The 22,117-nt window shown below is 46.1% G+C and overlaps 1 protein-coding gene and 1 long non-coding RNA gene across 9 annotated transcripts in view; one reads left to right on the top strand and one right to left on the bottom strand.

Annotated features, from left to right (window-relative positions):
• The window catches only part of RBM26 (RNA binding motif protein 26), an 812,370-nt gene that overhangs the window by 586,832 nt on the left and 203,421 nt on the right, over window positions 1-22,117 (top strand). The gene's annotated exons all lie outside the window — the stretch shown is intronic.
• The window catches only part of LOC144772855 (uncharacterized), a 106,942-nt gene continuing 87,994 nt past the window's right edge, over window positions 3,170-22,117 (bottom strand). The window contains exons 2-4 of the long non-coding RNA XR_013599858.1: window positions 4,793-4,862; window positions 4,583-4,700; window positions 3,170-3,334 (exon numbers count right to left, since the gene is read on the bottom strand). This is a non-coding gene — a long non-coding RNA (uncharacterized LOC144772855). The remainder of the gene's footprint in view (window positions 3,335-4,582; window positions 4,701-4,792; window positions 4,863-22,117) is intronic.

Raw genomic sequence — 22,117 nt, 5'->3', positions numbered from 1 at the left:
GATAACCTTGACTCTTGTGACTGACTTATTGTTAAGGATTGGTCCAGTTATCACCAGTGCCCAACCCCTCAATTTCTCCATCCCCTATTGGTACAAGAGAAGGAAAGGCATGTAAACTAGTGTGATGGAACATTACTGGGATAATAAGCAAGATGACTGACCCTATTTGGTGTGCTTTTATAAAAGGACTTGATGTGATATGTCTCCAGGAGAAATGGGTTATCAATAATAAAAATTTTCTTGAGGGATACAAGACCTTTTTTGTGCCCGCAATTCCTTTAAAGTCGGGAAGACATAAGGGCGGTCCGAATATATTTGTCTCCTTAGCCGTCAATTGTTGTATGAAGGTGTTGCCACGGAACAATCTTTGTGTGCAGATGTTACTTTCACTGGAGTCAGACAAGCTGCTCTTATTGAATTTTTAGAACGCTGTTTCTGCCCCAGGTGTTTGTATTATCTCTAGGCTTGGTGTGTTTATAAACAGCATGATATCTAAGTCTAACTATAATTGTTATCTTATGATTGATGGGGATTTCAATCTGCATTTATGTGGGGACCCAGCTATGTTACATCTTCCTAATTTAGGATGTCCCCGTAGGGCGGGAAGGCATATAGAGCATACGAAGCGGGGAGAACTACTTATTAGTGGAAGAATTGGATCTGACTATGGCAATGTGCCGGGTGGATCGTAACGTGAGGACTCCTGTTCACACCTTCTCAGGGAGGGGGTGTGCATCCTACATTGACTTTATCTTCCTCCCCTTTCTGATGAAGTTTTCAATTAAGGAGAGTATTTATAGCGATCATAATCCCATATGTGCTAAAGTCAGTTGGATCGAGTCAAGGAAAGATACGTCAAAAAGACAAAGGGGGTTCCTCATGGCTACAGACGAGGGCAGAAGGCTACGGTGGGCCCAGATCATCTTGGAACCATTCTAGGAGTCCCTCGTAGCTAGGTGTAAAGAAGAACTCTATATTAGCGGTAAAGGTTAGGAAACGCCGGGGATCATCCTTGATGCATTTGCATCCATCACTTGTGCTATTGGGGATCTCCTAAAGACGCCACCTAGGCACCCTAATGTACACACCCTGAGATGGTTTGACCGTAACTGTTCTAGAGCAGCAAGGGAATTGAGGGAAGTGTTGGGTACCAAACCTAAGGACCCAGTACTATTGAAAGCCTGTCGAGGTCAATACAAGGTAGAGGCGTAGGGACGAAATTGGGGACGAGGCTTGGACAAAGCTCGCAGAGGCCAGTACCCTAAAATGTAGTAAATTGTTATGGAATATAGTCAACAGCCCTTTCTTGGTAGATGTTAGACAGGCCTTATATGCACATATAACCGAGGAGGAATGGGTTGGACATTTTCAGGAAACATTTTCTAGTCAAACAGAACCTAGGCCAGAGGAATGTTGGGGGGCAGGAAAGTCGGCCCTTGGTATTATTGCCGATGAGGTTAGAAAGGAAACTGGGATAGCACTTTTTGTTATAGGCCCATATCTCTGTTTGACTCAATGGTAAAGGTGGTGGGTCGCATTTTATTGTAGAGGTTATCCACATGGGCGGATGAAAACCATATACTGGCAGATATTCAATATGGCTTACGCCCTGGCAGGTCAAGAATGGACCAATACCTTAAAATGTATATGATTTTAAATAAATACACGGTTGCGTGTTCTGGTATGATTTACTAGGCCTTTATGGACTTGTCGTCACCATTCGACCAGGTGAATAGAAGCTAACTATGGGGAGACATTGTCCTCTTCTTACAGGAACTCCACAGTGATACTAAAGGTGCGGTTCGCTATACTAATCATGGCAAAGTAACCAGTCCGTTCCTGATCTAGAGTGGTCGACAATGTATATTAGCCCCTTTTTTATTAAACCTATATATTAACAATTTAGAGAAGGATTTGATAGCCACAAACTCAGATGTCCCTCGGGTGGGCCGGGGTGGCCTGCCTGTATTACTGTATGCGGATGATGCGGTCCTTATGGCCCGGACTGCGAGGGTGTTGCAAACATTACTTAACTCCTTGGTGTCCTTTATGGAAGGCCGGGACCTGCTAGTTAATAATTCTAAGTCATAAGTGATGCAGATAGGTCATGGGTCAACCAAATCCTTCAATTTTAAGGTAGGGACCCCCCCTGTCCCTAGGACAAATGCCTTCTCCTATTTAGGAGTTATGTTTGATGCCAAGCTAAACTGTAGATCTTTGAAGAAAAGTAAACTGGGGGGGGCTTCCTACGTGCTAACGCAGATGTTTTTAATTTTGCTTCCGGGTTTGGGTAAAAATCCTTTAGGCACCATATTGCAGATTTACAGATCTAGGTGTGTATCTCAGGTTGTTTACAGTAATGACATCTGGGGATACACTAACCACAAGGAGCTTTAAACAGTGGAAAAGACAACTGTTGTGTCCCACAGGGTACTGCTACTTACATTGTTCATAACAAATTGGGTGTGCCTTCTCTGACAGACTTGTAGTCTTTCCGCCCCTTAATTACTGGCTTAAGTCTGGGTAAGCGATGGGAGCACCCTCAATAAGGCGATATTAGGAGACCTTCTGGTCCTAGATGGTGCTCACCATATACACTGGTTCAATGGTATACGGGATGGATTCAGGAAACAAGGCAGGCCTAATTCTGTCTATTGAGGCAGAGGGATATCTTCTTGCTGTTTTACCTTTTGCTATATATTTTTTTTGCATCCACATTTTGCCAACTCTCTTGTTGAGACTCTTCCTATCTCTCTATATTGGGTGTGTAGGCCATCGGAGAGGAAGGAGTACCCCTTAAGAAGAGTGCCCTTTCTGTTCCCATCTCCATTTCCCTGCAGAGCCCAACTAAGGATTTCTGGAGACACCAGAACCGCCAGCACATTTGGCTTGATCATTGGACCCACTTGTTTTTTCTCTCCATTCCAACAGTAAAGTCCATATCTTATCCTTACTTCCTGGATCCCTGGCCATATCAGAATCACTTGTTAGTAAAATATTCTTTAAACACTCTGCAAAAGATGGAGGGCTTTCTGATTTCCACTTAATTCAGATCTCACGCCTTGCCAGCACTACCACATAGAAGATAAACTTGGAACCAACCTCCTTTCCCAGCTCTTCATCTTGCTCAAGCCCAAAGAATATCAAATGCGGGCTTACCTTAATCTGTTTGCCTCGAACCTCCCCTAAAAAGTTACAGACCTCAAGCCAATATGGCATACTTTTAGGGCACTCCAGAAACATGTGCTGATCATCCGCTTCTGCTAGCTCACATCTTGGGCAGCAATACTTATTGCCTGTAACCTTTGACAGCTTCAGCAGAGACCAATAAACTCTGTGGACAGTAAATAAATGGTTACGCTTAAGTGAGGCTGGTTTTACAACTGTTCGTAACATATCAAAAGAATCGACCCACAGTGTCTTTACTTCCTCATCTCCAACCTCTTTACACCATAGGTTTCTGATGTCAGTCTTTATAGTATCTTCTGACTCCACGAAGGCCCAGTACCCAAAAGAAATGTCCTTTTTCCAGTTATCCGTTATTATTACCTGGTCAAGCTTGGAATCTTCCTCCCTGTGTCCAATCTTGTGTTTCCCACCAGGAACCCAATTGATAATATTTAAACCTTGTCAGTTTTCCATAGTCCAGTTACTAAGTGCTTCCCAGCTCATTAAACTGGAGTCTTTCAGAAGATCTGCCCAGTAAAATATGCCCCCTGCTTTTAATGGTTGGCTACATTGATCTTTCAATATGCCAAACAAATGAGAGGGGCCCCTTAAACACCAAAGGAGTAGGGCACCAAATAGACTGTAGTCGGAAACAAATCCCCTTTGGGTTGACTTAATACAGGAAACTCAAAACACTCATCACATCCAAAATATCACCAGAACATAATACCACCACCATCAAAGGCCAAATTGTGTATACAGCATAACAATATTTTATTAAAAATTCTTCAGCACTACTCAAAAGCAAAATATCATTTTCCAGAATTAAAAAAGATAAAAACATACTCACAATACAATTTACACAGTTGATCAAACAAAGGGGGAGATTTTGCAAGAAAGATAATTTCTAATCATTAACAAGGCAATACATTAGATCCAGATCATTTGTTTCATGTGTAATAAATTTGCGTTCAATTTTAACAATAATAGATCACAAATGTCACCACTATCTACAGTATGCCTTTATACAATGTGCATTGACGCGTTTCGGTGGTTCACTGTTCAGAACACCACCTTCTCCAGGACAAGAAGTAATACCTCCCACATGATTACTCGATTCTATATATATTACAAAAAAATACATAAACAGTCAGCCTTTTGGAATCCATAAAAACAGTGTTTATATCCTGGTGATACTTCATATTTCACTCTACTCACAGCAACATCTTACCCACTCATACCATCTGTTCAAGAAATGAAAAGATAGAGCAATAGCCACAAACAGGGCAAAAGACATATCATCAACCCCCCGGGAAAAGGGTGCCTACACATCCCTTAATAATTCCTATTCTTAATTAAAAAAGGTACGAAGCCTCATTTCAGATGGACTGTTCAAGTGTGATAAAATATATACCTGTGTCTGTTTCAGACTCTACGTCCAACAATAACTGCAGTAAATAATATCAGCAGGCCCATACATGTTGATTAACTATTCTCTCTGTAGGGCATCTCTCTCGGAATTCAGGCTTGATCTGTGGAGAATAACAACCCCTTTTCCTTAGATTTTGCTCAATATTATACATTTTATTTTTATGTTTGATGCTAGATAACGAACCCAACATACCTTCAAATTGTGTTTTCAGGGTACTTCCAATATTGTAGATAAGAAGTTTGAGGAGTACCATGCCCTGCCTCTGCAAGCAAACAATTTATTCCATTATAGGACTCCATATGTTTATATACTTACGATTCTCAATCACAGATACCTGGATTATCCATATGTTATAGTACCTTAAAATCGTGTTGAGAATATATCTTCTTATATATTCGAGTGAAGAGACATTTTCCTCGTTTAATTGTTATTAAAATAACTCTTTGCAACCTGGAGAGTTTTCACCAGTTTATGACTGATAGTGTATTTTTATGTTTTCCAGAATATAAACAATTTCATTGGTACCTAATATGTAGACGCCTATACGACGTAGAAAACATTCTAGTGCTTCCTCACCCTTGCCTATATTCTATTTATAAAAATGTTTCAGCAAACCACTTTTTAGTAAATGCTATAATGTGATGTGGTGCCATACATCCGTTGCTTAGAGACCATTCTATTTCTTACATAAAGAACTAGCGTGCTCCCTTGTCTTTTCGTTAAACAGTTTATGTGGGAGATGCTATACCCAAAAACCCATACATGACCGGGTATCAGGCTTGAACCTCAAAACCTCCTGCTGTAATGAGCGCAAGAGTCACTATCGAGGACTACGCTATCTCGAACATGGTTGAAAAGAACCCAGCCTGTCAATCCCACTAAGCCGGTAATGTGGCCGTGCAGATTAATTCAAGCCATATGGCTCAAAGAACACTCACTAGCTACCCACATAGCACTCAAAGGCTACTCGCTTGTTGCTCACATAGTGATATTTATATAAACAATTGATCTTGCAGACATTCAGGAGTGCCCGGGGGTTCCCAAATCGGTGCCCGTGTTGAATAGTATGGGATTCGCAGTTGTTTCGGAACATACATCCATGTTCTTCATGTGGAACTTAGAATCTTCAACCTGACTTTTTTTTAAAACTTCGGGTCCCCGCACTTGAACATACAATAAAGCTGACCTTGACAGACCTCCCCAATCATAGCTGAAAATAGTAAGCCCAATGATGACCTGTCTGGCTTATTTGCTAGCATACAGAAGGTTTTAAAATGGAAAGCATTACAATTAAAAAAGCAAGTCCGATAGTGCCTACCCTCCTGCCCCCAGTTTCCTCCTCAACTTTTTCTAAGCTAACCTTGGGCCCTTTGACGCCCAAATAAAACTTCCAATTTTCCCTTGTAGCATGGCTCTATCTTCTTTCCTAAAAGTCAACGGAATTGAATTAAAAAGAAAAGTGACTTTCGGAAGGATAACCTTCTTTATCAGGTTTACCCTACCGTATATATTTAACGGTAGATTCGCCCATTTTTGCAATAAATATGATCTCTCCTGACTGACTTTCTTCCAGTTCACTCTCTGAATATCCTCCAACTTCTGCGTAATTATCACCCCCAGATAGCGCATTTGAGTTTTGGCTCCCTGAATGTTTATTCTCTGGTTCCATTGCATACTCTGTTTTTTCTACATTAACCTTGTAACCAGAGATTGAGCCAAAACCTTCCGCCTTTCTCATCAAACTGGGTATTGCCTCTTGTGGGTTAACTGTATAGAGAATCAAATCATCTGCGTACAAGCCCAGTTTTACCTCAAACCCATTAGATTCAAAAGGAAGAATAGTAGGGTCTGCCCTGATCAAATTAGCAAATGGCTCTATATACAAATTAAATAGGAGTGGAGACAGGGCATCCTTGTTTTGGGCCGCTTGTTATACTGAACCAATTCGATAGCTCTCCATTAACCAACACCTTAGCCCTAGGGTTCTGATATAAGTTTTGCACCGCCTTCACCATGTTTTTTGCAAAGTTAAAACTAGTTAGGGCCCCCCAAAGATAGTTCCAGCTCACTTAGTCAAATGCTGTAGCAGCATCTACTGCCACTACAGTGAAGGGAATATTTCGTACCTCTGCCATATCCACAACTCCCATCATCTGGAAAGTTAACTCATTTAATTGCCTCCCTAGGATAAAACCTCTTTGATCAGAGTGTACCTGCCCTTTTATCACCTTAGCTACTCGTGTTGCCATTATTCTAGATTAGATCTTGTTCTCAGCATTTAAAAGGGATATAGGTCTTTACAAATCTACCTTCTGTGGATCTTTATTAGGTTTTAAAATTAACGTGATTGCGGCTTCTGACCAAGAGCTAGGGATGTTTTCTCCTACCATATACAATCTGTTACATATGGGTTTTAAAGCAGGCAATACTTTATCCAAGATGGACAGGTATACCTCAACTGGAAGGCCATCTGGTCCAGCTGCTTTTCACCTTGCCATTTGTTTGCACTGCGCCCTGACCTCTTCTGTAATCTCCCCTCCCAAGGCTCTCTTCTGATCTTCTGTCAACTGTGGCAGCCTTGCCCGTTTCAACCACTCATCTATACTCTCTTGGTCTGGCGATATGGTCTCCTTATAAAGCTCACTCATAAACCCTCTGGCCTCCCGGCATATATCTACGTTCGCACATAACGCTTCCTCTGACTCTCTACTATTTAGGCTTCTTATTGTGTTTCTGGCCCTATCTGCTTTCACCTTCCAAGCCAACAAAGAGCTGCATTTCTCTCCATAAGCGAAGTGTTGGAGCTTACTCGCCTTCCATCTCTCAAGTGATTTTTTTTATCCAGTTGCGCCTGGAATTTAGCCTTCAAATCTTCTAAGTCTTTAGCCAAAATAGACCCATTACTTGCACCATCTAGGAAGGCCTTTTGCAAATCCCTCTCCTTCATCTTAATCTCCCTAATTCTACTCTCCTCTTCCTGTTTTACTATTCTCCTTCACCCCCCGTTATAGACTTCAATATCCTCCCTTAAATATACCTTAAAGGCGTCCCAAACCAGTTGCTCGTTTGCTGAACCTATATTGATCTGAAAATATTCTACTGTTTTTCCCCCCAAAATCTCTTTTCAGTTCCTCGTCCAATAATACAGTCCTATTGAACGTCCATCTCCTTTGCCCCTCCTTTTGGTGAAGCTTCACAGACATAGCTACTGCGGAATGATCAGATAAGATTGCTGGAGATACATCTATATCTGCATATAAGGCCTGGTCTGGAGGAAAATAATCTATACAGGAATGATGTCTATACTTTTTGCTATAATAGGTGAAGTCCCTTATTCCGTCATTCTTCCTGCGCCAAATATCCACCAGATTACATTTTTATCATGCTCTTTAGTCTAGCAAATGCCTTTGGAGGGGTTACATATTTCACACGTGACATTCTATCTAATTCTTTATTAAGAACTAGATTGAAATCTCCTCCTAAAATCATGGGTGCTACTGTTTCCAATAAACAGGCTTCAAGCTTTATTAATGCTCCTGGGTTATCCTTGTTCGGCCCATAATAGACTGCACAAACCGAAGGCCTATCCTGTATTAATATGGTTGCCACTAACCATCTCCCCTAGTATCAGTCTCGTACTTCACAACCCTTATTGCTAAATAACTCCTTATAATAATGGCCACACCCCTAGAGCTCCACCTTTGGTCTGAACACACCACCTCCTGAACCCAACGTGTCTTACAGAAACACTGTCTACACTCCTGCCTCAGATAATGTGTGCGGCACTTTCCTATAAAAATTCTAACACCCTGTTTGCCTTTTTTCTACCTCTTAACCCGTTAACATTCCATGATAAAAGAAATTCCATCTCCTTTAGCATATGACATATATTATGTGTACTCCTTTTCCTTTCCGTATTTAGCATCCTGAGGATCATTTTTTTTCTGTTTTCCCTATGCTCCCCACACCCTGTGCCATCCCCCCGCAAACCCCCTTTCTACTCCCTGGGTGCTTCAATCCGCCCTTCATGAGCCCCCCAGTCCAGACAAGAAAGAATTTAAAAGTACCAAAAAATAAAGAAGAAACAGCCCTATATATATATATACAAAATCTACAACCTACGTCTACATCTCCAACACTGTGTTCCAAAGTACTCATCTCTCCATCTGCGCAAGGAAAGTATCGACTTTTTCCGGATTATAAAAATTGTACATCTTATTGTGCCACATTATTTTTAACAGTGCTAGAAATTTCATCTGCACCTGGGCTCCCTTGCTCCAAAGTTCATTCATCCGAGATCCCAACTCCCACTGCCTCTGTGCTGTTTTTTTACCTAGATCTGACCTTATTTGATAGCTAAAGTCTTCATATTTTAATATTCCCTCCTTCAATGCTCTTCCCAACACCAGTTCCTTCACAGCGTGTGTTGGAAAGTTTATCAAAATTCTCCTCTGTACCTTCCTGGTTGGATTTAGTTTAAAGGTATCTCTATGGACTCTCTGAATCTCCTTCTCCAGCTCAATATTCGGTCTATCTTTCAAGACTCCTTCTCTTAACAGCTTACAAATAAAGGCTTTAATATCCCCTTCTCGGAACTGTAGGAAAGTGGCTCTATATATACTGGACCAAAGTAAGGTACAGTGTGTATAGTCTCCCCAGTCCCCAGAGGTGAGGCAGAGGCTAAAGTTGGATATAACCTTACTCTCTAAAGTGGTAGCTTGGTCGAGCAGTAAGGCAGTATGAGAGGACAGTGTAAAGCATTTGTTGTACACACTCAGTCAGCAAATGATCTCACACACTCAAGTACTGAACTCTAGGCCAATTGTTTTGTATCAAAATATATAGTTTTGTTTTAGAACCAACAAGGTATCAAAATATACTTTCTCAGGATGAGTTACTTTGGTTAAATACTTTTCAAATAGGCAATAGACTTTGAATGCAATAGTTACAGTTTATTTCAATAGGCAACAGAATTTCAAACACAATGCAACAGTGAGCTCAATGGGAATTTTCTTTTAAATGCAATTAGTTACTTTGTAGATTACTTTTCTAACCACAGGACTGGATCCTAGATTCTGTCCCGGGACATGAGCTGTAAATAGTTAAGTAAAAGTGTTTTGGTTACAGTAGTGATTTTTAAGGAATATTATTGTATTTTAAAAGTTGACACTTAAAAACGTTTTCGGTTGAAATTACCAACCTTATCCCTATGGAGTTAAATTCAATTTGCAGGTAAAGTATGTTCACGTTAGTTTTGTAATCCAGTGCTGGGCTCCTAGGTTCAGCACTGGGACCTCTATCTAAAACAGGCAAGTAATTAAGTTTTTATCGTTGGCACGATTTATATGTGGTGTTTAGGGGAGGATCACGGTACTACTGATTGTGAGGCATGCCAACAGTTGAAGCCGAAGTCGCGGGCGGGAGCGCCGGATGAAACTACTCTCGGCGCATCTCTCCAGGTCGACTTCCTTCCCTAGATCAGCCTCGGCAGACTGCTTCAGATACAGCCGTGGTCGTCGTCCTCGTCCTTCTCCTATATCGCAAGAGCGTCGTGGGTAAGTGTTGCAGTTTGTCCCCCGGGGCTGGTGTTCGGCCTACAGGAGGCGTGGATTCTCCGCGGGTGATGCGGTCCGCGTGTCGGCCTCCTATCCACCGTTTCACGTTGCTGGGGCGTCGAGAGTCCAGATGGAGACATAGGCGTCGGCTTTGCAGGCCTCGCTGGCGTCTCCTCCTCCTTCCCCTCTTGGGGAGTCTGGGGATCCCTTGCCTTGCGTGGGGCCCTCCGCGGCACCGCCGGTGTTTCCGTCGCTGACTGGTTCGGATCCTGGCTTGGAGGATGTGGTGCTGTTGGCGTGCAGCCCCTCGGGGGTCCCTCCTTCAGGCCACGGTGCCTCTGCCTTGCCGCAAACTCTCGCAGGAGTACCTGTGGTGTCGCGGGAGGTCGCCGGGACTCTGATCGCGTCCCCGAGCCCCGCTCGCCCTCTGGCAAGGCGCAAACGTCGTCCACGGTTGAGCTGACGCTGCCACGGTGCCAGTACCTGCTCCGGGCGGCGCTACAGGTATCGGTGACCTCTCCTCGTCCCGCTCTGGGTCGAGGCGGGGTGGGGACCCCTCGTCCCCCTCCGGGCCCCTCTCGAGCCCCCCCCCGCAGGCGGCGGCCATGTCGGAGGGCGAGTCGGAGGTTGAATCGTCTCTGGTGCTGCCGCATGGGTCGCCTGACCACCTCTGCCACATTTTAGGCCGAGGCTGGTGGAGGGCTTAGTGTCACTCCCCCGGTCCCTCTCGTTCCTCCACGCAGGCAGCTGCCTCGGCGGGGGTCAAGTCGGCGTTGTTCCAGCGCCGCCCCTTGGCCCTTGCCACTTAGGTTCCAGCTCCACTCTAGTCCCCGACGTGGTGTGACTTGGTGGAGCCCTATTTGGTCTCTCCTACGGCGCCGGATGGTGCTGGCATCCTGCCTCAGGGTGCGGATTCTATGGCTCTACACAGAGGTTGTGCTTTGGATTCGTCTTCGGACGCTCCCTCTTCTCCGGAAGCTGGCTGCATATTGGTGTCCTCTTGCCCGGAGACTGTCCGCCGTGTGGTGTCTTTTTCAACAGCGTCGTCGTAGAATGGCTCCCTGTCTTTTCTGAGGCCGAGATGTTCGTCGGAGGAACTGCAGGTCCTTCATTCTTCAGTACCTTCTGGCTTCCAGGTCTGGCCTTTGCCCGTCCCGCTTGGCTTCAGGGAAGGCCGCCTTAGTTTGCAGCTGTCACCCACGGAAGAGCTGCTTTCTTCTCTGCGGGGCACAATGGAGGCGGGTGCGCCCTTCGCTCACCCGGTGTCCACGGCTGTGGGCATTCTGCCCATGGGTGACACGATTGCTCATTTTACGGCAGACCATCTCTTGGAGGTTCTCCTCCAGGGCTCTGGTGGGAGGGAGGTCTTGCTTCCCTTTGAAGGTTCGCTCCTTTCTTCCCTGACGGGGGCTTGGAGGCGTCTCGCCTCTGGTATGCGGTACCTCAACACCTTCTTCACCGACACCTCCCGGCGCTGCGTGACCCGGCGTGCCTTTCCCCTCCACCCCTCTGTTGCCAGTCCACTTTTGCGGACCGCTTTCCCTCCCTGCCACCACTGTTGACTCTGCCATCCCGGGAGGCCTGCTGGCTGGACTCTTGGGGGCGCAATATGTTCGCCTCGACCAGCGCTGCCCTGCGGAACTTTAACACCTTGTGTGTATTGGCTAGGGCCTCCTCTTGTTTGCGGGACTCAGCTGAGTCTCTGGGATCTGTAGCTTCCCAAGAGACTGTTCAGGTAGACTTACGGCATCATGCTTTGGATGGCTGGGAGCTAGTGGCGTTTATTCTCCGCTTCGGACACCTCGGAGGTGCTGGGCCAGGCCATGGCTTCCTCAGTCGCCCTCCATCGCCATGCTTGGCTTCGGGACGGCTTGTTCCCTGAAAATATTAGGGAGTGGCTCATTGATCTTCCGTTTGATGGCAGCCTATTGTTCCATGCCCTGGCTGACTCTGCCATCCAGAGGTTCCTGGCAGGGCTCCGTCCTCCTCCTCCTCCGCCTTATTCTCCTCCTTCTCCTCCTCTCTTCCGTGATTGCGGAGTTGAGCTGGTTTTGGGCCTTTTTGGGTGAATTGCCCTTGCTGTAGATTGTGTTTTCTGGCCATTGGGTCCTCCTTGCTTGGACCTTGGCATCTTGGCTGCTGGACAGCCCTTTAACTGTGTGTGTTTTCGCTGGAGTTGTTACACATACTTGGCCCTGAGATTAGGCCTTCTGTTTTTCTTTGGGCTGCTGTCAAGCCTTCCGCGGGGCTGTTTTTTCCCTGTGACTCTTTTGTTTTCTCCTCTGCTGCGGAAGTTCTTCCAAAGAGGGTTCCCATGTCTTGGGACTTACCGTACCCTATGTGGGGTAGTAGTAGCTGTTATATAACTAAGCTCTGCTGGGGAGTGCCGGTCGTCTTTGGGTGCCTGTTCTCAATGGCGTTTCTGTATGTTGCTATTGCTTCTTGACGCTGTGTGCGCAACCCTTGTACTGGTGGGTCTGGGATTTTCATCTCCTTCCTGCTCTTTTGCTGAGAGCTGGGATGCTTCTGTGTTCTTCTTGCTTCTGGTGGCTAATGGCTATAGGTGCCGTTCTGGCTGACCTGTTGCCTACCCTCTGGGTGGGCTCGCCTCGTTCCCTTGTTTCCTCTTGCCCCCTAGGCTGCTGCTTCTTCTTGTTCCTCTGCCTGTCCCGGCATTGGATGGAAGCTCTGTTGCCTTGGGGGTGGAGTGGGGTGTTTCGGCCTCTCCAGCCTTGCCATTGGTTCCTCTGTTGTGACTTCACTCTTCTTTCTTCCTCCTACATCCCTCTTGGGGTTGCTGGTGTTCGACTTGTGGGGGTCCTCTTGCCTGGAAGGGACGAGGTTATTTCCCTGGTCTACAGGTCTGGTCCCCTGTGGGCCCCCTGTCCTATCCAGACTGGTGGGGTCCTTTCGCAGACCCTCCTTCCCCGTGGGTATTGCTAGGGTATCTATTCTACGTGAAGGAATCTGCGGCTAGAAGTCTCGATCAGATGTACGAGATCCTTACCTTCAGTAACGATGTATCTGGTAGAGATGGTTCTAGCCGCAGATTCCTTCACGCCCACCCTTCCTCCTCGTTCTGCGAGGACCCCTGGGCTGGTCTTCGGTACTCGTCTCCCGGTGGGGGATTAAGTCTCCTGTGAGTACCTTCTTTTGCTCTTGACGGTGGCTCCGTCTTGTTGCTGTTCATTCTTCCTCTTTGGTTCTTTGGAAGATAGGGTTATGGTGCTTCTATGCCCCGCTGCTTCCAGTTTGGGGGGGTTGCCTTCAATCTCTGCCCTCCCTCCCTTTCCTTCCTCTTGCTGCTAGGGGCCTTGGTCCCTCTGCTAACCTCTGAGTCGGGGTCCTCTGGTCGTTGCCCTCTATGCTGGGGTGGCTTGGAGGTTGGTTGTTCCTGCCTCTTGGAACTGTCTCCCTTTACTTGTTTCGGGCTGAGGGTTGTAGGCCTGCTACATGTGTCATGACTTTTTACGCAGGTTCCTTGTCTTCAGGGGAGAGGGGGTTGGCTGTCTATGTACTGGCAGGGTGGCTGCTCTGTTCTTCCTTCTGTCCCTGCCCTTGGACACTGCAGTGTTGCACTGTTCCTTGGGGTGTCTTTCTCTTTTTTCTTTTTTATATACTCTTTCGCACACTGTTCCCATGCTCCCACAGTTTTTTGTCTGGTGGCTCCGCATTGGGGTGCGACAAAGTTCTCCGTAGAAAACTGACATAGGTGCGCCGGGGTGGGGTTTTAATAAACTGCTTTTTAATGGATCTGGCTTTGATACGTGTTCTTGGGAGAGGTTCGGATGGCCCCACACGAACATGAGAAACTTGGGAAATGTCTGTTTTTTGCATGTGGACGCAAACTGTGATGAACTTAAAAGCGGAAAATGAACACAAGATAAAAGGAGGAAAACGAGTAACAATTGTTAAAGTATTAAGTATCTCTGCAAATGCAAAATAATGCTGTGCAACAGGTTTGGGGCATGAAGCTGTCCCATTTTGAAGATGTTCAGTTACTCACGTGTTGAATGGGCTGAGAATGTCCCAAGTGAGCACACGATGTTGAACTTTGACAAATTTAGTAAAAGCATAAAATTGTTGGAAATAAAAGGTGTGCTACCCTTCATATATGTTGTGTAACACAGGGATGTGTGCCATGTGGACTCTTTGTTTTGTTATGCACCAAGACACTCAGCCTGCAAAGACAGTCTGTGTGTGTCAGGGTACTGGACCCCTAAGGGTGGCACAATAAGTGCTGCAGCCCTTAGGGGCCTTCTCTGGTCACAGTGCCCTGGGTACCCAGGGTACCATTTACCAGGGGCTGACATGTGGCCAGAGATGCCAATTGGGTTTATGTTTTATTACAGTTTTAGGGAAGGAACTCCGGCCCTTGGCACTTGATTGGCAGGCGCCCAGGGCACACACTGTCAAAGTACATCAGCAATTCAGCAAAAAGTGGGGGCATACCCTGCAAGAAAGATGGCACTTTCTCACACTAGCATACCCCAATCCCATCAGGATCTCCACCATGCAGGCTCTAATTTCCCAATTTCAGCCTCAACATTCATTGCCAGCTCGAGTCTTTATGCATCTGATCGGAATGATGGCCTCTTGCATCCTCATCGTCCTTTATGCAAGACTCCAGATGCGACCATTCGAGGAATGTTTAGCGTATCAGTGGAACCAGGCTCAAGTTCAGTTGACAGATCTAGTGTTGGTGGACAGCCGCACACATCGCTCTCTGCAGTTGTAGAACACACAAAACCTGTCCAAAGGGCTGCCGTCCTTCGACCCAGTTCCACAGATAGTAATAACAGACGCATCGCTCACCGGCTGGGGAGCTCATCTCCAAAACCACACCGTTCAGGGCATTCGGACCCATCAACAAAAACAACTCCACATAAATCACCTGGAGTTACTGGCAATCTTTCTAGCACTAAAGTCTTTTCAACTCTTGTTAGTAGGCAAAACTGCCTTGATACGTGCAGACAACATGGCAGCAATGTACTACATACAAAAACAGGGAGGGACACTCTCTTCAGCTTTCACGACTAGTGCAAAGCATATGGAGGTGGGCCAGTCCTCAAAAAATATACCTCCTCGCACAACATCTCCCGGGAGTACACAATCAGATCGCAGATCTGCTCAGTCGTCAAACACAATGATTCAGAAAAGGGGGTGGTGATGAACAGAGTGCCTGAATTAAGCAGACCACTCTTACCCAGTCCAAAGATCAGGGCTTGATCCATCACCGTTTTTTAGCTCACTGCACCATCCCAGCTCAGAACTTGGCTATATGCAAATTAGTCTGTTCCTGTCCCAGTGCATGATGGGAACAGGGCAAACCAAACTACCAAGCCAATTCTTGTACTGGGAAGGAAACAAGCTTCCGGGGACCGGTTTCTGCCATTTCAGGCGTCGTCGGCCCGGCTTGCTTGAATCCTGATGGTGCAATGAGCAAGGGACTCACATCTGAGTATACCCTTCCACGCTTATGGTGGGCAAAATGATTCAGAAAAGGGGGTGGTGATGAACAGAGTGCCTGAATTAAGCAGACCACTCTTACCCAGTCCAAAGATCAGGGCTTGATCCATCACCGTTTTTTAGCTCACTGCACCATCCCAGCTCAGAACTTGGCTATATGCAAATTAGTCTGTTCCTGTCCCACTGCATGATGGGAACAGGGCAAACCAAACTACCAAGCCAATTCTTGTACTGGGAAGGAAACAAGCTTCCGGGGACCGGTTTCTGCCATTTCAGGCGTCGTCGGCCCGGCTTGCTTGAATCCTGATGGTGCAATGAGCAAGGGACTCACATCTGAGTATACCCTTCCACGCTTATGGTGGACAAAATGATTCAGAAAAGGGGGTGGTGATGAACAGAGTGCCCGAATTAAGCAGAACACTCTTACCCAGTCCAAAGATCAGGGCTTGATCCATCACCGTTTTTTAGCTCACTGCACCATCCCAGCTCAGAACTTGGCTATATGCAAATTAGTCTGTTCCTGTCCCAGTGCATGATGGGAACAGGGCAAACCAAACTACCAAGCCAATTCTTGTACTGGGAAGGAAACAAGCTTCCGGGGACCGGTTTCTGCCATTTCAGGCGTCGTCGGCCCGGCTTGCTTGAATCCTGATGGTGCAATGAGCAAGGGACTCACATCTGAGTATACCCTTCCACGCTTATGGTGGACAAAATGATTCAGAAAAGGGGGTGGTGATGAACAGAGTGCCTGAATTAAGCAGACCACTCTTACCCAGTCCAAAGATCAGGGCTTGATCCATCACCGTTTTTTAGCTCACTGCACCATCCCAGCTCAGAACTTGGCTATATGCAAATTAGTCTGTTCCTGTCCCAGTGCATGATGGGAACAGGGCAAACCAAACTACCAAGCCAATTCTTGTACTGGGAAGGAAACAAGCTTCCGGGGACCGGTTTCTGCCATTTGAGGCGTCGTCGGCCCGGCTTGCTTGAATCCTGATGGTGCAATGAGAAAGGGACTCACATCTGAGTATACCCTTCCACGCTTATGGTGGACAAAATGATTCAGAAAAGGGGGTGGTGATGAACAGAGTGCCTGAATTAAGCAGACCACTTTTACCCAGTCCAAAGATCAGGGCTTGATCCATCACCGTTTTTTAGCTCACTGCACCATCCCAGCTCAGAACTTGGCTATATGCAAATTAGTCTGTTCCTGTCCCAGTGCATGATGGGAACAGGGCAAACCAAACTACCAAGCCAATTCTTGTACTGGGAAGGAAACAAGCTTCCGGGGACCGGTTTCTGCCATTTCAGGCGTCGTCGGCCCGGCTTGCTTGAATCCTGATGGTGCAATGAGCAAGGGACTCACATCTGAGTATACCCTTCCACGCTTATGGTGGACAAAATGATTCAGAAAAGGGGGTGGTGATGAACAGAGTGCCTGAATTAAGCAGACCACTCTTACCCAGTCCAAAGATCAGGGCTTGATCCATCACCGTTTTTTAGCTCACTGCACCATCCCAGCTCAGAACTTGGCTATATGCAAATTAGTCTGTTCCTGTCCCAGTGCATGATGGGAACAGGGCAAACCAAACTACCAAGCCAATTCTTGTACTGGGAAGGAAACAAGCTTCCGGGGACCGGTTTCTGCCATTTCAGGCGTCGTCGGCCCGGCTTGTTCGAATCCTGATGGTGCAATGAGCAAGGGACTCACATCTGAGTATACCCTTCCACGCTTATGGTGGACAAAATGATTCAGAAAAGGGGGTGGTGATGAACAGAGTGCCTGAATTAAGCAGACCACTCTTACCCAGTCCAAAGATCAGGGCTTGATCCATCACCGTTTTTTAGCTCACTGCACCATCCCAGCTCAGAACTTGGCTATATGCAAATTAGTCTGTTCCTGTCCCAGTGCATGATGGGAACAGGGCAAACCAAACTACCAAGCCAATTCTTGTACTGGGAAGGAAACAAGCTTCCGGGGACCGGTTTCTGCCATTTCAGGCGTCGTCGGCCCGGCTTGCTTGAATCCTGATGGTGCAATGAGCAAGGGACTCACATCTGAGTATACCCTTCCACGCTTATGGTGGACAAAATGATTCAGAAAAGGGGGTGGTGATGAACAGAGTGCCTGAATTAAGCAGACCACTCTTACCCAGTCCAAAGATCAGGGCTTGATCCATCACCGTTTTTTAGCTCACTGCACCATCCCAGCTCAGAACTTGGCTATATGCAAATTAGTCTGTTCCTGTCCCAGTGCATGATGGGAACAGGGCAAACCAAACTACCAAGCCAATTCTTGTACTGGGAAGGAAACAAGCTTCCGGGGACCGGTTTCTGCCATTTCAGGCGTCGTCGGCCCGGCTTGCTTGAATCCTGATGGTGCAATGAGCAAGGGACTCACATCTGAGTATACCCTTCCACGCTTATGGTGGACAAAATGATTCAGAAAAGGGGGTGGTGATGAACAGAGTGCCTGAATTAAGCAGACCACTCTTACCCAGTCCAAAGATCAGGGCTTGATCCATCACCGTTTTTTAGCTCACTGCACCATCCCAGCTCAGAACTTGGCTATATGCAAATTAGTCTGTTCCTGTCCCAGTGCATGATGGGAACAGGGCAAACCAAACTACCAAGCCAATTCTTGTACTGGGAAGGAAACAAGCTTCCGGGGACCGGTTTCTGCCATTTCAGGCGTCGTCGGCCCGGCTTGCTTGAATCCTGATGGTGCAATGAGCAAGGGACTCACATCTGAGTATACCCTTCCACGCTTATGGTGGGCAAAATGATTCAGAAAAGGGGGTGGTGATGAACAGAGTGCCTGAATTAAGCAGACCACTCTTACCCAGTCCAAAGATCAGGGCTTGATCCATCACCGTTTTTTAGCTCACTGCACCATCCCAGCTCAGAACTTGGCTATATGCAAATTAGTCTGTTCCTGTCCCAGTGCATGATGGGAACAGGGCAAACCAAACTACCAAGCCAATTCTTGTACTGGGAAGGAAACAAGCTTCCGGGGACCGGTTTCTGCCATTTCAGGCGTCGTCGGCCCGGCTTGCTTGAATCCTGATGGTGCAATGAGCAAGGGACTCACATCTGAGTATACCCTTCCACGCTTATGGTGGACAAAATGATTCAGAAAAGGGGGTGGTGATGAACAGAGTGCCTGAATTAAGCAGACCACTCTTACCCAGTCCAAAGATCAGGGCTTGATCCATCACCGTTTTTTAGCTCACTGCACCATCCCAGCTCAGAACTTGGCTATATGCAAATTAGTCTGTTCCTGTCCCAGTGCATGATGGGAACAGGGCAAACCAAACTACCAAGCCAATTCTTGTACTGGGAAGGAAACAAGCTTCCGGGGACCGGTTTCTGCCATTTCAGGCGTCGTCGGCCCGGCTTGCTTGAATCCTGATGGTGCAATGAGCAAGGGACTCACATCTGAGTATACCCTTCCACGCTTATGGTGGACAAAATGATTCAGAAAAGGGGGTGGTGATGAACAGAGTGCCTGAATTAAGCAGACCACTCTTACCCAGTCCAAAGATCAGGGCTTGATCCATCACCGTTTTTTAGCTCACTGCACCATCCCAGCTCAGAACTTGGCTATATGCAAATTAGTCTGTTCCTGTCCCAGTGCATGATGGGAACAGGGCAAACCAAACTACCAAGCCAATTCTTGTACTGGGAAGGAAACAAGCTTCCGGGGACCGGTTTCTGCCATTTCAAGCGTCGTCGGCCCGGCTTGCTTGAATCCTGATGGTGCAATGAGCAAGGGAGGTCCACGAATGGGAACTTCATCCTCAAGTTCTCCTTCCATTCTTTCACATGTTGGGCTACCCAGAAATAGACTTGTTCGCCACACACCAAAATGTAGAATGCCCAAGCTTCGCCTCCAGATATCCACACCCTTTGTCCAGAGGCAATGCGCTATGGATGAATCTGTCAGGCAAATTTGCATACACTTTTCCGCCTCTCCCTCTCATTCCGTTAAGTGTTCGGAAGCTCAAACAACACTCCCTCACAATGATCCTAGTTGCTCATGCATGGGCACGCCAACCATGGTTCACAACCCTGTTGGAACTCCCAGTAGTACCTCATCAAAAGCTGCACCTCTTCCCCAAGTTCCTCACTCAAACCATGGAGAAATAAGGTAGCCAGATCCCAGTCAGCTCAATCTTGCGATCTGGCTCCTGAAGTCCTAGAGCTTGGCTACCTCAATCTCCCGCCAGACTGCATGAACATCATTAAAGAGGCCAGACGTCCTACAATTAGAACATGCTACGCTGCAAAGTGGAAACGATTTGTCATTTACTGTACAAACAACACAATCGATCCACTAGATGCTTCCATCCAAAAAATTATCTGTTATCTTTTGCATCTACAACAATGTAACCTAGCATACACATCTATACGGCTACATCTGGCTGCAATCGCTGCTCACCTCCAAAACAGACAACATTTGTCTTTCTTTAGAGTACCCACTATCAAAGCGTTTATGGAAGGACTTAAAAGAATAATTCCACCTAGAGTTCCACCTGCTCCTGTATGGAATCTTAGTATAGTCTTTATCAGACTCAGGGGCCCCCCATTTGAACCTCTGCACAAATGCGAGTTACAGTTCCTTTATACGGAAAGTAGCCTTCCTGGATTTATCACATCCCTTAGGAGAGTTAGTGAACTCTAGGCATTAACCATACAAGAACCTTTTTTACAAATACACCATAGTAAAGTGGTTCTTAGACCTACCCAAAATTTCTGCCTAAAGTAGAATCGGCCTTCCACCTTAATCAGGATTGTTAAATGCATCCAAATATGCTATCTTAAAGCTAAACACACATTAACTATTCCCCCCAGAGCTCATTCCACACGCAAACTAGGGGCTTCTATGGTTTCTTAGGGAACATTCCCCTAGATGACCTCTGCAAAGCAGCAACTTGGTCTACCCCACATACTTTCACTAAACATTATTTTGTAGATGTGCAAGCAAAACAATAAGCTACTGTGGGCTAGTCTGTACTAAGAACACTTTTTCAAACCACTGCAACAGATACAGCTTGCCACGACTAGGGAGGAAAACTGCTGTATAGTCTATGCTAAAGTATACAATCTACAGCTTGTATGCCTCGAACGGAAAATGCTACTTAACAGTATGCATTTGTTCTTGGCATGTAGAGCTGTAGAGTTGTATACGCCCACCCACCTTCCCGGATACCTTTATCTGTTGCAGTATTATCTTACTTAGATACATCACATGGACATCCTTTTCTATTCTCTTACTAACTCCATCATCACCCTTTATGGCAAAAAGCCATCTGAAGATGGAGTCTATGCCCATGTGCACTATCACCATAAGTAAGAGTCACCTATCTCCTGACTACAAAGACTTATTCGAACAAAAACAAACTGCAAATCCGAGCCCAACACCCAATGGCGATCTATGCTAAAGTATACAACTCTGCAGCTCTACATGCCAAGAACAGATGCATAGTGGTAAGTAGCACTTTCCTTCCTCCTGTTGGATGGCATTGACTGCTTTTACTTGAAAAAAAAAAATCCAAGTGTGGAGTTGGTTTGTATGAGAATTGAAACACTGCAAATATACAAAAACTGTATCACTTACCTTTTGCTTAGCAGATGTCCCAGTGTAATATCTAGGCATGTCACACTGGTTAGCAAAAGTAACTTAAAAAGTCATCCAAAAAGTAACGTGCACAGTAATCTGTAAGGTAACCGAAAAGTACATTCAAACTGTTGACTTACCTGTAAATGAACCAACTGCATTTGAACCTACATTCAACTGTAATTCACTGCATAAGAACTTGCATAGTATTATTTCACTTACCTACGCCAGGCTTGGCTTGGTTATAGAGATAAAATAGCTAAATAATATTTTAATACAAAAAAATGGTCTGAGTTCAGACTTTGTGTGTGCGCCATCATTTCTTGCCTGAGTTTGTACAGTAAATGCTTAACACTACCCGCTGATAAAGCCCTACTGCTCGCCCACACTACCACAAATGGAGAGTAAGGTATTATCTACTTTTACATCTGCATTCCCTTGGGGTTCCACTGAACTCTGCACACTGTACCCATCTTTGGTATAGTATATAACGAGAGAAAGAGGAGGTAAGAGATCTAAATCGAGGACTTGATCTAATGGTTCCTTTTGTATCTCCTGTTTTCCTTGCTGTTTTGAACCGCTAGCACAAGGCAGCCAGAATAAAAGTATGCAGTAAACCTTGTAGCTAGTTTTAATTCACTCTCATTAGCACTGCTCCCCACACAACACTCTGCCAGCTGACATCAGCTCTTAGAGAGTACCCCTCATAAGACAAAACATCCCTGAGCTCTTCCCTCGCAGCAAGGGGGTTGTAGCCCGCACCATGACAAGGTTTCATGCTGCGAGGAGGATTCCCTATGATGATGCATGGCACCTCTGGAGGGTGAGGGAAACCGTCCTTTAAAGGGACGCCTTCTTTTTAGTCAGCCTCTC

Source organism: Lissotriton helveticus, chromosome 8 (assembly GCF_964261635.1).
Source record: "Lissotriton helveticus chromosome 8, aLisHel1.1, whole genome shotgun sequence".
NCBI lineage: Eukaryota > Metazoa > Chordata > Amphibia > Caudata > Salamandridae > Lissotriton > Lissotriton helveticus.
The sequence above is the reverse complement of the archived record's forward strand: the minus strand, read 5'-3'. Positions and strand labels throughout refer to the sequence as shown.